The sequence below is a fragment of the Carya illinoinensis genome, chromosome 9 (genome assembly GCF_018687715.1).
Source record: "Carya illinoinensis cultivar Pawnee chromosome 9, C.illinoinensisPawnee_v1, whole genome shotgun sequence".
Lineage (NCBI taxonomy): Eukaryota > Viridiplantae > Streptophyta > Magnoliopsida > Fagales > Juglandaceae > Carya > Carya illinoinensis.
Genome location: NC_056760.1, coordinates 20,740,753 through 20,753,687, shown reverse-complemented (window position 1 = coordinate 20,753,687; position 12,935 = coordinate 20,740,753). Strand labels below are relative to the sequence as shown.

General features: G+C 35.1%; 2 long non-coding RNA genes across 2 annotated transcripts; one reads left to right on the top strand and one right to left on the bottom strand.

Annotated features, from left to right (window-relative positions):
- The first annotated feature begins 9,009 nt into the window (after nt 1-9,009).
- Nucleotides 9,010-11,105, top strand: LOC122276121. The gene is made up of 2 exons (XR_006228757.1): nt 9,010-9,449; nt 10,715-11,105. It is a non-coding gene; the product is annotated as an uncharacterized LOC122276121 (long non-coding RNA).
- Nucleotides 11,106-11,239: 134 nt separating this feature from the next.
- Nucleotides 11,240-12,518, bottom strand: LOC122276122. Its single transcript, XR_006228758.1, has 2 exons — nt 12,377-12,518; nt 11,240-12,201 (listed from the first exon to the last, which is right to left on the bottom strand). It is a non-coding gene; the product is annotated as an uncharacterized LOC122276122 (long non-coding RNA).
- Between the last annotated feature and the right edge of the window lie 417 nt (nt 12,519-12,935).

Below are 12,935 nucleotides of genomic sequence, written 5' to 3'. Positions count from 1 at the left end.
ATTTATAAATAGCAAAAATAGATTACATAGATCAGAAATTCAAAATCTAACTTCCTATCCTAAAGGGATTCAAATCACAAATCCTATAAATCCTATACAGATGTACAAATTTGTCTATACCCAAAATACATAGATGAAAACATATGAATTAATTCAAGTAAATATAATCCACTAATACTCTCTATCGTCATCACCATTGCTAAGTTCATTTTTCTCTCTATCTCATCTTGTAAGTAACTTGAAAACCTAAGTTTGAAGGATGGGATTGTCGTAAATGGAGGATGGGGTTGTGTTTTGGATTATGTGGAGTTGGATTGTGTGCTATATGTTCGATTGTGGATTTATGTCCTTCAATTCCAGATTGATTTTAGGATTAAATGATATATGGTTTCAATCTAAAACCCTAAATTAGTTTATAGGTTTGGAATGAACCTCTAGATGATTTTAGGATATTGAATCAATGACCCTAAATAATTTAGAGGTTCAATCTGAAACTTTAAATTAGATTAAGGATTCATATTGAACCCCTAAATGGTTTTAGGGTTTCAATTTAGAGGTTCAATTCAAAACCCAAAATTAGTTTAGGGTTTCGGATTCAAACCCTAAATTAGGTTAAGGTTTCAATTTGAAGCCCCAATCTAGCTTGGGGTTTCTATTTTAATAAATTTTAAACTAGATTGTGTAATTTTTTGTATGATATTAATTTTTCTGATTTTAAAAACCTACAATTTTTTAATACTTTGGATCATGTAAAGTGCTTGATCATTTGTTGAACTCATGGATAATGGTAATTGTGTTAGTGTGGGTGATCATAATACTACTCCAAGTCCAAACAGTATCACTAGTGTTACCTCTCCTACACCTACCATTACCCTTACACCCATGGGTCTACCAAAGAAAAAATCTGTTTCCATCGCGAGTGAACATTTTATCAAATTAGAGGGTGCTAACTCCAGTGATCCACAAGTACAATGTAATCATTGTGGTGTTGTTTATGGCTATTATTATAAACGACATGGTACTTCTCTCATGAAAAATCATTTAGAAGAACAGTACAAGAAGAGTCTTATATGACATGCAATACTTGAAAAAAAATCAGTTTAGATTGGGGATTGCACTTAAGAAGATGGTGTATGAAATCAGTAGCAGGGGCAATACATTGAAGGGGTTTGTGGAGTTTGACCCGAAAAGGTGTAGGAGGAATTTAGCTCATATTATCATAATAGACGAACTACCATTTTGTATTATGGAGGGTTAAGGGTTCCAAGTCTATTCTAAGGACTTGAAACCTAGTTTTAACATTATTTCTTGCCATGAGTGATGAGAACATGCAATATGTCCACCACTTTGACAAGAATGAAGAGAGATCAGGGTAGCCTAACAACGTTGATTGGGAAAATATCCAGGTTTTTGTAGAATTTTTTAAGATTTTTTATGATGTCACATGCACTATTTCTAGATCTTTATGTGTAACATCCAATAAATATTATCAACAAGTTTTTCAAATGAAGGGGATGTTGTAGACTTTATTGATGATTTTTTTTTTCATTTCTCCTAACGCTTCCCTCTTAAACAAAGACTAGATGTAGCTTTATGCTTCATGAAATTAAATGTTTTGTTGAGAGTCTATTTCCACGAAAATTAAGCAACAACAAACTAACAATAATAGCAAATACGTCGCTTCCTCGTTTATGCATTTCCTGGAAAAACATGGGACCCTCTGCAAATTAGCTTGTCCCTATACCTTATAAAAAAATGGTATATCTGAATAAAACCATAGGTACATCATAGAAATTGGCCTAGCATTACTCATTGATCACTCTCACTTACCCTCCAAATATTGGGTAGATGAATTCTTTTACAAATGTGTATCTTATCAACCATATGCCTATCCTTGATTTGCACAAATCCTCTCTATACTTTGTGTTATTCCACATGCACCTAGATTACTCAAGTCTCAAGACCTTCCGTTGTGCATTCTTCCCCTTATTTTGCCCATATACAACCCACAAACCAATATAGTTTACATTTCTTGACATGTCATTTTTTCTGAGAACAGTTTTCCATCCTCCACTTGCCTTGCTCTTCAGAGGTGGCTTCCTTGGATCCTGCAGCTCATGCACCAATAGGTAATGGTCAGTTCTCTTTCACCAATTGTGACGCCCCAAAATTCTGTTTGGGATTGGACGTACATTTGAAGCGTCGAGACATGCAACACAAGGTTACCTGCCCCCGTTCATGACATATAAGATGCAATGTTCCTAACATGCATCTAACAATATACAATATTCGCAGTGGATAAATTTTTTCTTTAGCAATACTATGCACCAAATTGAAAATATCCCAAATACTTAAAACATACTTCATACATAAAAACCCATTGAACAACTAAGATCACAACACTAGTCCAAAATGGTTATGATCCAAAAAGTACTAGAGATGCAACTTAATCGTACAAGTAGTAATTTACGTTAATTACTATATTAACATTGATGTCGCATCGTTGCTTAGTCAACTGTGTCTAGTTGATCAGCTCCTGATTCTCCTTCAGGTCCTGTAACAAGATCTACCATTCAGGGGGAATGGTAATTGGGACTACCAAAGTGAGATTTGATTACAAATCTCAGTAAGTTAACAAAAAACTTCCACACAAACTAATGATGCATGGATGACAGTAAAAGCATAAATGCATAATCAAATTCATAAGTAATTAAAACATAACTTGGCGTACAACATAGCATAATTGACATAACTTAAATTGAAACATGAACTGAACTTAACTTGACATGAACTTGATCTGAAACTTGACTTAGTATGAACTTGCTCTGAAACTTGAATTAACATGAACATGATATGAAAGTTAACTTATCATGAACTTGTTCTGAAACTTGACTTAACATGAACGTGATATGAAACTTGACTTATCATGAACTTGTTCTGAAACTTGACTTAACATGAACGTGATATGAAACTTGACTTATCATGAACTTGTTCTGAAACTTGACTTAACATGAAAAATACATACTCCACAGTTATTGTGGCCCCATGTATTCTACGTGTAAATACATACTTCACAGTTGTTGTGGCCTCATGTATTCTACACAAACTTAACTTAACATAAAAAATACATACTCCACAGTTGTTGTGGCCCCATGTATTCTACGTGTCACAATTGCTGTGTCTCACATAGTGTATGCGCCACAATTGCTGTGACCCCATACATAAGTAACCAAGATGAAACGTGACTGGAATACGAAATGACTGAAACCCTGACGTAACATAACATGACTTGAGCACAACTTGAAATACATGACCAACTTGAGATAGAAACATTTCGTAATATAACATAACATATAATAGACAACATATTTAACATGACATACTTGCAACAGTGAATATTACATGACTTAACATACATGTAATAGATGGCATACTTAGCATGACGTACTTGTAAGGTACAGTAATACATGACAAAATATATTATGTAACAGATAAAAATTGATGACAGAATAAATTATGTATAATAGACAATTACGTGATAACTTGGCATGGCATGACATATATGATAACACATATACATACACTGTAGTTCCTTTACCTAGCACACATATACAGTAGACTGCTAGTAAGTTAAAAGCTAACTTACCTTGATCTCCGCATTTCTTATAAAACCTCAAGTGCGATCACGAGGAACTGTAATTAGTGATTCTAAAAGTTAGCACTAAATTACTAATAACTTGAAATATGGAAAATACTAACTTAAAGAGTAAAATTTCCATTGTACTCTCTACATGTAGGAAAATGACCGTTTTACCCATAACTTAAGGATTTTGCATACTAACTCCAAAAGTCACCAAAATTTACATACCTCATGTAAATTTTATCCTCAACTCAAATATCAATTTAGAAAAATTTAAAACTAATCACAACTATTAAAACTCCATAGGGCCGAAATTCTCATATGCTATTTCCATTGATTTTTGTTTCTAATTTGTTTTGATTAACCTTTTGATCTATAACTTATAAAGATGTGATCTTCAAACCAAACTATCACATGGTTTACAAAGATGTCCTAAAACATATATAAGCTTCTAATTCAAGATCACATGGTTAAAAATTAACCAAAACATAAATTTAACCAAGAACATCCACACTTTGGCTTATTTGAATATCTCTGTACATAAAATTTCATATCTTTGAAACTAACATCAAATATCTTCAAAATAATAATATAACATGTATATAAGATGCTTAGGATCCTCCAATTAAATTATCAAAGCCATTGGAATAGGTTTAGACCACCAAAGAGTTAAACTTTCTCAAAACAGAAACTGTTTTTCCTCTTCCAGTTTCTAAGTTCCTAAATCTAAGAAAATCTTTCATCAAAACCTTTAATCATGCAAAAATCCTCAACCAATAATCATATACACATGTTAACAATACTCCATAAAACTTTCGGACCAATATCTATCCATTAGCTTGGTCAAAAACTTCAAACTATAACATATTCTCCAGTTTATCTCCCAGAATGACCTTTCTATAGTTTACACAATATTTGACTGACCAAATGATCTTCAAATGGGACAAATAAGATATTTACGTAAACTAGACTAAAAAAGAAACAACTTATATGAAGGAGATTTTATGATAAAACACTTACAAAAGCTTCAAAATGGGCGTACAAAAGAATACCTAAAAGCTGTCCAAGAGAGAGTGTTTGGTATTCTTTCAATGGAAAGTGTAAATGAAGATAATTTCATGGGAAAGGGTGGTTGGAGATACTTATGGATGAGATATGGAAGAGATGAGGCTGGAGTGAGAAGTGTAGGACTCTCTTACCCGAAGTGAGAGTTAAGTGTAGGACTCTCTTACCCAAAGTGAGAGTGGAGTGTAGGACTCTCTTACCTAATAATATCTACAAAAATCAACTCAAGATATTTTTATCCAATAATATCCACGAAATTAGCTTAAAATATTTTTATCCAATAATATCCATAAAATTACTTTAAGATATTTTTATCCAATAATATCTATAGTTTTGAACAGATGTTTCGTCCAAAAATATGAAAAAGTGTTATTGCGCCATAAGATCTTAAATGACCCTCCGACTCTAATGGCACAAACCATAATACATTTTGACACTTCTAACTATCTCCAATAATCAAAAACACACTTATGATACCATAACGAGTAATAACACTAACTATGTAGTTAAACTAAAACCTATATGATTAATGGATTCGTGAAAACTTATAGAGTCTTTACGAGGTTCCTAAAATCAATAGAAATTCCACAATTAAATTTCTAGCGGGCTGTTATACCAATCCCTTTTCTTCTAAATTTTTAATGGCTACTAATGTTTCTCTTGCAGCTAGCCCTACTCCCAGTCAACCCTCTTCCTCTTCACCTACACCCTTGGACCCATATACAAATACATCCTCCCCTAGCTTCATCTCAAATAAACCACTTCCAGAATCATCCCCTATAACGCCATCTACAGATTCCCTCACTTACAAATTGTCATCCACACGTATGGTCACTAGATCACAGATCAATTCCCTAAGACCAAAAAAATTTCCTAATTTTCAACTTTATTACTTCTCTAAACATCCTATTCAAACTCTCTCCTCCATCACCCACTCTATGGAACCACACATTTTTAATCAGGTTGCTAAAGATCACAACTAGGTTACCGAAATGGAAGCAAAATACAAAGCCCTCATGGACAAGCAGACTTGGTCCTTATGTCCTTGACCACCTTATAGCAAGTTGTTTACAATAAGGGATTCAAACTAAAGCAAAAGTTTGATGGATCTATTGACTATTACAAGGCGAGGGTAGTGGTAACGAGTTTTGATCAAGAGGATGGCATTGAATTTACAAAGAAATATAGCCTTGTCATCAAACATGCCACAATTTGACTCATGTTTAGGCCTTATAATGCATCATAATTAATTTATACAACAACTTGGCATCTTCAATGCATTTCTATATGGTCACCTTGAAGAAGAGATGTTCATGGAACAACTTTGGGGTTTTGAAGATACTGTCTATCTAGATTATGTTTGTAGGCTTCATAAATCTTTGTATGTCCTTAAGCACCCTAGAGACTGGTTTATGCACCTTTCTCAATCTCTAATGGAGCTTGGACTCACAGTTTCTCAAGTTTACACATCACTCTTTTATGTTTTCGAGTCCTGCTTTTGTATCTTCATTCTCATATATGTCTCTTGATTATTAGTGACTGTTCATCTGACATCTCATGTCTTCTTAAAAGGCTCAAAAGTGACTTTGCAATCAATGATACTGCCATACCTTAAGGACACAATTGAGCATGGCTTACACTGAACATGAAGGTCTTTCGATATTCATGGCTTTTGTGATAGTGACAAGGCTGGAAGCGCTAATGATAGGAAATCAACAATAGTTTATTGCATTAACCTTGGTCAATGTCTAAAATCAACAACATATTTTGATCCCATTTCATTTCCTCAATAATGGTAGATATGGGGTTCCCAATTGTAATCCATGCTAATGGAAACAATCTCACATCCCTCAACTCAAAATTCAAAGGTTCGAGGAAGCTCCTTCAAGGCTTCCACCTCCACACAAACTCTCACATAGTTCCCTCTATTTTTGCAGTTGGTCATACTCTCAGGATAAAGTGGTGTTCCAATGACACTAGCAATGAAACTCCAACCCTTTTGCAAACCATGCCTCATTAGGAATACTTCTTAGTTTCAAAAAGAGGGATTTCTTTATTTCCTCTTTGCAATGAGTCATATTAGGCTACCATTTCTTCAATACTAAGGGTCTATTTACCATATGTCAAGAGGCAATATCCAATATTTCAAGCATTTTTTCAATTTCATGAATTTGAAGAAATAAAGGCCATTATAAACTTAAAGTAGCTCAGTTAAGCCATGTTCCCTCCACAATTTTAATGCTATTGTGCTAACCATATTGTATGGTAATTACTTCCCCCATAAAATATCTAACAAGGGTACTCTCCCACTCCTTGCACCCCTTCTCAACAATTTCTTTTAGTAGAACACCATTTTAACCCTATCTATAATCAAGGGTGGAATATATTAAAGTATTACAAAGGGTTTGATTAGAGCAGGTGAATTCACATACATCGTGCTCCTTTTGACCATCTAAGCATAACTATGGTAGTGGGGGCATTCACTAGATGGTTGCAGGGTAGATGAGCGCATGCCCCAATTTTCGGTTCAAGAGGGTGGCTAGGGCCAATAATAGGTCATCCTCTACCACCTTCTCCCCCTCTCGAGGGGTAGGAGTCTATACTATACCAAAATAGAAATGAATCTTTGTTTGAGCTCATAGTGTTAATCGGTGTACCTGTTGTTGGTGCAAATTGACTCGGTTGGTTGTTTCGCCGGTGTTCAATTTCAAGTTCAACATCCAATCGAGTTTCCAAAATGTGAGAGGGAGCACCACTTATACCTAACACTAAGCTCATTTTTCCATCCAAAACCGTTGTGAATGGTTCTCTGAGTCATGCTGGTCAGGATTGCGATATACAAGATTTGTAAGATCGATGGAGGTGTCATCCCCCATAGTTACTGATGCCAAGAGGATGGTGGGGACTTGTTGTTAGTTGGAACTAGCTAGGGGAAAGGGTGGGGAAGTTGGGAATTTAGAGTTAAAGTGAAGGATGGGGGGAGAGGAAGGACCATTGGTGCTTTATCTTAGGGCTAAGAGCCACCATAAGTCTAGATAAATGGGATCAATTTAATGGATGTAAGATCTTGGAGTCGGGGGGAGACAGATGCACTCGTACATGCCACCTATGATGACAGAGGGGAGTACAACAACTAGTGTAGCAAGTTTGTTGAGACTCCAAGTAATAGCTACAGAAGTATACTTACAAGTTACATGACTTTGTTACCATCCGGTATATAATCTTTTATTTCAAAAAGCTTACATCTCATTTGTTTCTCCCAATTTGTCAAATGGAAAAAAAAAATAAAAATAAAAATTGATCTTAGACCTTTTGGCTCCCGCTAAATCTCATGCATGTGTGGCACACTTGCCACCCCTTCCAACGCTTCTTCCAGCAAATTGCTTCTTTTCTTGAGCGATAATTTATATTCTTTTCACTCACTAGAGATCAAGATGAGAAGGTGATGAGGTTATTTCCACCAAATAATCAAATAATCCAAAACAACAAAGTGAAGGACAAGAAGTATCTCAATCTCTAATCATGACATCATGACTCTCTATTTTAACTTACCAAAATTGTCGATCAAAGAGGCCTCCTTAGTTTGACCAACATTTGTTGCCATGTGAGGAGAACAATTTATTGAGGCCCAAAATGTTTTTTAATTTTATCTTTAGGCGTTGTATTAGCTTTAATTGGGTATTTCTTGAAATCTTCGCCCCTTCTTTTACTATATTTTTGTTATTAATGAAATGCTAACCTAGAAAGAAATAGTTGCCAATCCCAAATATGAGAGTTTTAGGAAATAACTTTACCTCCATTATTTTTTATATTTTTTATGAAAAACGATAAAGAAAAATACAAAATTTCGTGTAAAAGTAGGTACACATGAACAGTAAAATTACTGTTCATAAGTGCCTTCAAATTTTCGTATGGTTAGCAAAACTCATTCTGCATTAGAAACAAATATATATCTCAGAAATGATTTGTACAGTCGGGAAATGTAGTCGGCGTGCAGTCAGCTGTAAAAAAAAAATTAATACGGGACCTATATGAAAAAAAAAAATTATTTTTATAAATTTTTATAATTCATGTAAGTCCCCCTGAATATAAAATAATTTTTTTATAATTTTTTTTATTCATCCCGTACAGCCGACTGCACGCCGATTGTATTTCCTGACTGTATGTAACAAAGCCCTATATATATATATATATATATATATATAAAGAACACTAGTGCTACGGACAGTTGACGGATGCAGTTGCCTTGCAGTCTCCATGTCATCAAGCGCATTTTTAATGGTAAAAATGTCAAAACCCTATTTTGCCCTCAAATAGAAAGAATAGAAACAAAAACGAGGCAAAAGACGAAAAGATAAAAAACCTCAATTCTTGCTCTACTCTCTTTGTTTTGCAACCGAGCTCAGATTCACACTCAAGAAATTCGTGGCTTCATGGTGGTCTGGCATCTTTGATTTGAGAAAATTTTTGTGTGCTATTGTCTAAAACTTGGAACTAGTCTGAGATCTCATAGAAACTTCAGCGTCGTGATCTAAAGCTTGGGTCTTCGTGGTGCTCTGGTGTTTCGTGGCATCGTCTTCTTCTCAAGGTCGTGTTCAGGTTCGTGAGATCCTTGAAGTAGATTTGTGCTGGTAATTTTTTGGGTCTCTATGATCCTCGTGTGGGTCATCTTCAAGTGAAGTGGATCTGTACTAGCAATTTTGTAGGTATTTAGGATCCCCGTATGGGTCATCTTCAAGACCCCGTAAGTTTGGGTCTATTGTTTGCTGGTATTTAAACATGAATGTTATGCTTCTTCAAGATGCATTTGGCTTTTTGTGACTATTATGCTTGTTTATTGAATATAAACATGCATGTATATTCAATAAGTATTCTGTGTGGTTGATTTTTGCTTAGCCTGCTTGTTCTCCATTTGCCTTGGTTGCCTTATTGGGAAAGAGTAGCTTGATTAAACTAGCTCTTCTGTTCAAGCTAATTTAATAGACTTAGCTTCATATATTTAGTTTGTCTTAATATCCTATAAAGACACTTTTTTTCCTTTGTTTTTCAGTATGGCGTCCTTACAATTGCAATGGGTAATGGGAACTTCCCTATCAATAACATTTTTAGAGCTCTACCTTTGTGTGCTTATATCTTATTTAGCCAATAAGCTTGTTTCCTAAATGAGCAAATCTTGAGACTCATAGGCAACTTTCCTATCAATAACATTTTCTTTGGTTTCATGCACCCACAACATGAAGAATGCTATAAAGTATAAAGATTAGACCCATGACAAACGCTCCTCATTAGGCATTGGTAAGATCTATTTATTTTTCTTTGGTAGAAGTCACTTTGAAAACTACCAGCAATCTCAAAGGGCTAATTTTTTAATAGCAAAAAAAGTGAATCTAAGAGTGCATATTCAACTTGGTTTAGCCATTAGTGTTACTCCACGTGTGATACAGAGTGCTATTCTAGGATGGAGGAAGCTTGTGGGGATTATTCCCCTCTTTTGGACTCTTAGGTAAAATAAAATTTGTTGAGATGAAAGCCGAAGTCTTCAATGCTCTCTTTTCATAATGCTACCACAGCAGCTGGGCATAATGCTCTCTTCTCATCCTTAGCATGAGAACTATCAATTGCAGACATGAAACTTTAATCAGGGTTACCCCTTTAGTTTTATGGTTAGACATGGAAGGTGTTTTGTTCTCGAGGCATTTTAATTGCAACTTTTGACTTAATTACTAGTGGATTGGGTGCATGGATATGGACTCAAGAGGGACCAAGGAATCTTGACACTTTCTATTACTGTACACAACTTAGTAGCTAGAGGAGGGGTTGAGACAAGTTAATGACCCCTGTTTGAAGTTTATTTGGGGCAATTATGTTTGATAAATATATTCCACCAAAGCAACCTGGCAAAGGAGACATTAAGAACCCAAATATATAAAATGACCTCTTGATGCATGCTTTATTTTTATTTTTTATTGTGTCACTCACATCATGTTTTTGTTGTTTTTGGTTTTCAAGGATTCCCAAAATGGTAAAAGAGCATGACTAACTCTGCATGGTGCATGCATGCTTGAGACTTCTAATTGGCCTATGCATCTTCCAACTTTTCCTTCACATGCCTGAGTCTGTGGAGGCTGTGCTACTTAGGACATGTTGAAGCTGCAATGGAGAGTATCCACTCCTTGAGCAAATGCATTTATGTTTAATTGTATAATGTAATTTAGCTTCATTCCCAAACTAGCCAGAATAGAAGTGGGAGAACAAATGCATTTATGTTTAATTGTATAATGTAATTTAACCAGTATGTACGAGTCTGTGGGTGTTTCATTTAATTGAAAAGTTTGTAAATTTGGGAGAATAGATTGCAGTAGAAAGTAGAAACTACAAATATGAGAATTATCTTATGGCATTTGTCTGGATTTTTGTATGTTAGTGCGATAGATTTCATTTGTATGTCGAATCTAGGGGCCATTCAATTACAAATTGCAACAACAAGCAAGGCAAAGTGGCATTCCAGCTTCTTCTTCTTTTTTTGGCAAGTCATGACCATAAATAATCGGCCCTTTATATAAATCATAGACATAAAAGTTGATCAACTCAACCAATTCATAATACAACATTAATATCACTACAAATCTTACAAAACTCCATAAACAGAAGCAATAATGCTTTTTTTTTTTTTCACACTTATCATAAAACAAAGATGCACAATATTGTATACAACAACAATTCCATGAGATTTTGGAAAAAATTTGCAACATGCAATCACTCTCAAGGAATCCTTTAGATCGAAATGGTCATCATGTCCAACAAAAAGTTCTCCATCATCAGCTCCTCAGCTTCTCCATAGCAATGCATCTCTGTAACTCGCTTACTATAAAATGGCAGGATGTTGTTGTTCCTAGTGGGTTCAACTAGCTTGAGAGGGCATGACCTAAGTGGAAGAACTGGGAGATGATGTGAGTAGCTTGAGATGTTGTTGTTCCTTTGAGCAAGCCTTTCTTCGTCAAGATCTGCTGGTAATACACTTGAAACAAAATCTCCTACTATCCATGTAAGTAGTACTTGAACTGTTGGCCTCAACCAAACTTACATTAACACCTGCACGTCTCAGTACCTCAAACGGGTCTTACGAACAATCAAATAAAATCTCATAAATATATATATATATATATATATATTTATATATGCAAATCTAAGTACATGAATCCAGTAAATCATTTACTTTTTATATCATTCTACCACAAATGTCAATGTAATTCATGGTCCTTGCATCCACTACAAATTGCCAGTTACTTACAAAAAGGAATGGCTCCAGCTATACACTCTGTACATTGGACAGAGACAACAACTGCATGTAGGGTGATTTTTTTGCCCAATACTACTCCAAAAATTATCATCTTCAATAGAACAAATTCATCTCCACCAACGTTTGCCACATTAAGTAGTAATGTGTATGTTTTTGCCTAACTCCATTTGGAGGCTCAACTAGAGTCACCATTGCCCTATAAATTCACCACCCCAATAATTAAAATTTACTCAACAGCAATTAAACCAACAAAATTTATGACTAGTTCTTGGAACAACGATAGTACTATTAACGACAATAATCACTAATAGTCATAGTTATAACAATCTATACATAGATAATTGTAAAAGAGTTCAAAATTCGAGCCTTACTTGCGGATTAAACTTTTGCGGGTGTTTTGAATTTCTGACTTGTTTGACTTTTTTTACCTTACTTTATACTAAAAATTATAACTTTTAAATTTTTCCAACCAAGAAAACATTCTCAGATTACAAATCCGGAGAGCATTCGAGGCAGCAACTATTCTTGAGCTCTCACATCATTCTCGAAGCTAGTTTTTCAACAACGAAACTTGGGATTTCAAGCAATCCACGAATCACTGATTGACCTTTTAGGAACTGGGATGAGCTTAGATGCAAATAGATCGGATGGGTATGAGAATTAGGAATGGTGGAAACGGGTGAGAGAGAGGCAAGGAAGAGATGAAAGAGAAGACGAGATAGGTTTGCAAGAAAGGTTTAAGGGAAGGAAAAAATAGAGGAGCCATCGAAGGAGAGGAGAGGAGAGGAGAGGAGAGGAGAGGATCTTCCTTTGCTGTTTTTCAGACTTGAGAGAGAGGAGCAAAGAGGAGGGAATCAGGGGAGAAATGGAGTCTCAACTTCATGCTTTGAAAACGAAACGGTGCGTATGGCATTTTTATCACGTCATCGA